Consider the following 6,000-nt stretch of genomic DNA (forward strand, 5'->3'; position numbering starts at 1 on the left):
GGGATTTTTAATTCGTGCGCGGACGCTCAATGAATAGTTTTTTACACTCTTGGAACTTCACCAGACCACAAACCGACTGTCCAACTTATCGATCGACGGGCAACGTTCATCGGGTACGCCAGTTTAAAAGCAAGCGGTAAATGCAACATAATGATATTAGGCTCAAAGACTTCAATGTATGCAAGTAGCGTTATCGAAACGTGCAGTCACTGATTTGGGGGTCAATAAAATGTGAAATTACGATTTACACTCCAATTCGAATGACTATGAATGGGTTGAGCGTAATAAACCGCTCACTATGGTACGGTCATCAATACGACAGTTACTATGAATTATTAGGTACCTTGTCGGGTTGCATAGCCTTGTTCCTATTTCGTACTTCCACCCGAGACAGAACATGTTAGATAACGTAGCAGCTCAACATATACGAGCTGTATCGAAAGTTTCTGTTTTACCGATCTGAAGTAAGCAATGTAATTCTTTAAACAAATCGCGAATATAACCTTCCCGTGTTGCATGGGAGATAAAATCGGAGATACATTATTGTTATTAGAGAGGTTATTGTTGTAATGCTATTGGATAATAGATTTTCGCCGTGTGAAATTAACACACATACGCTCTTTATAGTTAGTCGGTACCTCAAATATGCACTAGTTTTTTTCTTTTTTCATATAAGTGTTCACAGTTCACTACCAAGTGTGCTGCAGCACCAGATGTACTAGACTGTCCTATCAGACTTTATATTATTGAATATATCCTACAATAAAAGGCAATAGAAAGAAAACATCTTAAACGCAGCTATGGTTCGATAAACATATCACCTTAATAATTTAGGCTAAAAATAAAATAAATTCAAATAATTTATAATTTTGAGCTAGTTCGCTTATTTTTGCCCAACAAACTCGAAAGGTCGTGATCTGCCAATGTCTGTCTTATTTCCTTATACTCGCGAATCGATCCGGCTGGGATGGATCACTCGTAAAATTCGCTCACTGGGAATAAAACTGGAGCTATACAATAACATTTAGCACGTGATTGTGAATTCCAATCTGATAGATACGGGTTGTACGGCAAGCGCACTGCGCCAAATGCTGAGTGCGGAAAATGGAAGCATTATGCAATGTTTGCTGCATCTGCAGGTTACGGATATGCGAGCGAATGGCAAAAAGGAACTGGCTGCATGATGTCAGAAGGCTCAAAATAGGCCACAAAATACTGCACAGGCTCGATCGGACTCGGAGTTACTCGATAACTGGTTGGCTCTCCTGCGGGAGCGTGCAGCAAGCAGTGCCATGCAAGTGGACTCGAATGACGGAAGAAAGGGTAATAGAAGAAACATGAATTGACAAACAAACATACATGCAGCCCCCAACGGAAGACCACAAACACAGCGTGGAGATGCATCGCAGCGCGGAAGCAGGGGCTCGTTACCAAGCATGGTTAGATTAACTTATACAGCCGCTCGGCCTTTCGTCTGCAAAAGCTCGTTACTGATGGTTCGTGACATTCCTACAGAAGGGCAAAAGACATCCAATGTTCCTGACTGTTCAATTTCCTCCGCTACCAGATTCTTTAAAAGGAGTAGAAAATGTGTCTCCCTCAGAAAGCACTTTCACTTTGCCGGAACGGTGAATGCGAGCGGAGCGTTTGAAAAGCGCAGCAGCCGTGCTGGGTGTGGGGAAGTGTGATAGATGACACAGCTCCTGGAGGGTAGTACCGTGGAGGGTTGTGTACTGTTACGAAATTATCACTGCTTCCTGCTCTGGCCAGTTTTACCCGTCGTTATCACAAACGAAACGAAGGATCTAAATAAATGACTGTTTTTTTTTTTTAATTCACAACTTCAATTCACCCGAAGCTCAGAGAGGTGCTCCACGTTCAATTCTTCTTTGTAGCATTTCTGTTTTAGCGAAAAATAATTGGGTCAACAGGGACATTCAGGGTTTGCATTCCATTGCATAACATCCTCACCTACATCGAACAATAATATCCAGTCTCTTACCTTGTTTTTAACGTTCCGCTCGTAATATGGGCATAAGCGACAATACTTTCTCCGTAAAAGCTGACCGAGCTATAAAAAGATAGGCAAGGAAGTAAAGACAGTCTACAGTCGCGGTTACTGAAGAGTGTGCTCTTTACAATAATGCGCTTTCTGATTGCGTCCTGCTCTCCTGCATACAAATGATATAGCTTATCCAGTAGTGTTTTTTTTTTGTTAAATAAATTCATGTACAATAATTCGAAAGGAAGTTTGAAAAATTATTACCGCATTAATGCAAATTGGTTGCGTTTCATGATATTTTACGTGCTTTTTTATAAACATTCAGAAAGAATAGTATTAAGATTTGCATTCAATTCTCAACCGTTTACTTAATGAGTTGATAAGGTCAATTGCAGAATTAGCCTTATGTTGCATGAGCTAGGTGTTAATCACCGCACCTGTCATAGTACAGTGTTGAGCTCTACATTAATTTACATAATTGAACTATTGCCCATCAACACCAGCAGTTTATTAATGCATAATCATGCACGGGCGAAGATTGTAACCCTGGCATTGAAAAGCCTGCAGGCATTGGACGAGACACGCGTAACTCGTTTCACGGTGACACGCTTCAGTCTATGCTTTTTAGCAATTTGTTCCTATCAGTGTGAAGCATAATTTATCGTTCAAATTAGTAAATTATATCAGTTCCGTTTTGTCATTAAAAATTTTTCGTTTTGATTTGGTCACTCATTCTATCTTTGTCCTGAGCGGTTAGTTTACCTGATTTTTGCACCAATGCGTTTCTGTACTTTTTCGTTTTGATTGCGTCAACACTCGATGATAAACAAAAAATCATTGACCGCCAGCTAATGGGAAAAGGTGTCGTCGAGACTTACTTTTACCTCCGTTATTGCTCTCCATCTGGAAGTGTGTGTTGTTTTTTTTTTCAGGTGGAAGTAAACTGGTCACATACGTGAATTCGAATCGCATTTATCTGATTAGGAAGTATATGTGATTGAAGTAATCTGTGGCAGGGGGAGGGGAGGGGAGGGAGGGAAACACGTGCAAAGATGTATTGATGAAACGGCCAGCTGCCATGCTCCTTTTGCCATTGGCCATGTGAATACGTAACATTAGTTTGAATCGCGCCTCGGTCGCGAAACGCATGCGGGGTTCTCCGTGGAGAATGTTGCACGGATAGGAGGCTTCCTTCTTCCATCGGGAAGCTGCGGGTACGATAAGGTGGCCCTGCAGAAAAACGAGTTTTTGGAAAACTATTATTTAATGGGCTCGCTTTTCTACCCGGCAAACTGCGTGCATACACACTCTCGGTTTGTGGCATGAGTGCGGGGTTCGCTCCGTAGGCGCAACAGTGCGTTAGCTTTTACGACTGTGTTTTGATGCCGTACTTTTAGCTTCGTAAGGTAGCTACTTGCCAGCGCATACCGCATACCGAAACGGAATTGAACTTTTTTTTTGTACATATATGCCGGAGGGAAGTGCACAGAAAAAAACAGGTTGATTTTATTGCGGCCTAGTAGTACCGCCGACAAGTTCAGTTCCTATGGTCACGAGAGGGGTTGGTCAACTTAGAAGAGACAGAATATGTAAGGCGATCAAATAATGAGGAAGTGATAATTATTATGAATAATACATCACTAGAATATATTTTGGGGCGTTCCGGTGGCTGAGGTGACAACGGCGTCGGTCTTCACACGGCAGGACCGGGGTTTAAATCCCATCCAGACCGTCTCCCCGTACGCAGGGCTGACTACTTTGCTTCGGGTGAAATTAAGTCACAGAAAGCCAGAAATGGCAGGCCGAGACCTTTCGAGGTTGTAGTGCCAAGGAAGAAGAAGAAGAATATATTTTACATAGGGTAATCGATCAAAGGAAGGAATAATCAGGTGGAAAAAAGATAAAGATTTTTAGTAAACGGGCATCAATTGCCACTGATCAATATCTATCATCTGACACTGATCAGTTAGGTGCACGGGGAAACGATCTGGAATAGATTTTAAATCGTTCCTGCCGTGTCGAATACACTAATATAAATATCAAAATACCATTAAAAGTTTGCGCCAGTGTTACGATATTAGTTTTCCTTTTTTTTCTTCATCAGGAGTGGCCAAGATTGGAAACTAGCCGTATTGTCAGTTTTCAATGTTCAATGTTGTTCAATGTTGTCTTATATAGATAATGATTCCAGTTTGTTAATTGTTAATTGTTGTTAAAAAAATCTTTATTTTTTATCATGATATTACTGATAACGATAACCTTGACAGAATAGTTTTGGAACATTTTAGACATTCCTAATAGTTTTTTATTCATTTCTCTTTTTTTTTATTCATAAAAAACGTCCGTATTGCTTAAAGCTAAATTACAAATATTAGTACAATTCACGATGGTTTGGAGACATTTCCTTCTCCAAACCGTGAAAGTGCACCTTATCCCGGGTGTTTGTCAATTATACCGGCACAGCTTCCACTTAACCACCAGGACACTAAAATAAAATACTAAATATAAAAGCCATGAACTTTAAAATTATTAAGTAGAAATGAAATTAAAATATTGTGAAGAAATTAAATTTATTAAGTAGAAAATATACAACAGTAAAAATGTTGTTTTAGCAAATACAATTCAAGTTACGGTATATGCAATAAAAATCCCGATTTTATGCAGATATATTTATAAAAAATCCCTATTTTTGCAGTGGCGCACGGGTTGAGAACCATGGTTTAAATTTTTCCCCACTGTCTTTGTGTATGCGGATTGCAGACATTTTGGCGCATTGGTTTGAATCCAATACCGTTTTTGAAAGTTACGATTGAAATTGTTTTTGCGTCTGTTTGCCCTAACACGAGCATGTTGTTACATCGTACAGTTTAACAAATGATCAGTTTATTGTAACTTATGTACTTCCAATTGGATCATAAGACGATGAAAAATACTGGCATTTCGACAGATTAATGCCAGTCTTATACTTCAAATTCATCAGCCTCAAAACAGAATACGTTTTGGCTGGCAAACATTCACACAAATAACATCCTTTGTTGGCAAAACACATCAATAAGCATCCGATATTTGTTAAGAATTGGCGAAACAAACGCTTTTCAGAGCCTGGGTGGTGAGACAGAAGTTGGGTTGAACAATTGGTCAGGCTTCTTTCACAAGGGCCCTTACATCAACAAGTCGGTCAACGGGTGCTTCTAATACTAATGTGTTGATACATAAATGGGTATGAAAGAATTGATTGCGAAAAGAAATACTCATCAAAAACCAAAGTATGTAAGAAATGCAAAGTAGTTATAAAATTCATCGGTTCAATTATAGGCTATTAATATTAGAAAACACATTGCACGCAATCTGCAGAGCGTACAAGTTGAAATATTTCACGCAAACCTAATGAAATATGGCGATGCATTCAACTATGTTACCATTTTGAACAACGATTCTATTTCTATGGAAGTAACAGGGATAGGGAAAAATAGTTTATTTTTCAAAGCTGTTCATCAAATAATATTGCCTTAACATTATTTTGCAAACAGACCCTTGCAAAAAAACATGACCACAAATTTGGTTGGCGGAATAAGGTGCCCTTTCACGGTATCGAAAATTAAATTACTTCAGATCAATTTTCATTGTACTCTTTTTGTAACTTGGTTTTAAGCGACCCGGCCAAGTTTTTCATATAAAATAAAAAAAAACATTGGCATTGTTAATAGCAAAATACATACCAGACACTCTTATATAAATAATATATATGCCAAAAACTGCTTGCAAAAAATACTTTCTTCTTCTTAAAAAAGAGTAAAATACAATTAACTATCCAACTATGCGATATCAGTAAGATAAGTAAGTCAGGAATGGCTAGCATGACTTTAAGAGGTCATGAGGCTAAGAAAGAAGAAAGAGAAATCGTTTTGAAATGTTAAATATTTTTGTAAACATCGTAACGGACTATGATGAATGAGAATAGACAAAGAATTTTCAAATATCTACCTACAAAGTCATCT

The sequence above is a fragment of the Anopheles stephensi genome, chromosome 3 (assembly GCF_013141755.1).
Source record: "Anopheles stephensi strain Indian chromosome 3, UCI_ANSTEP_V1.0, whole genome shotgun sequence".
Taxonomy (NCBI): Eukaryota; Metazoa; Arthropoda; class Insecta; order Diptera; family Culicidae; genus Anopheles; species Anopheles stephensi.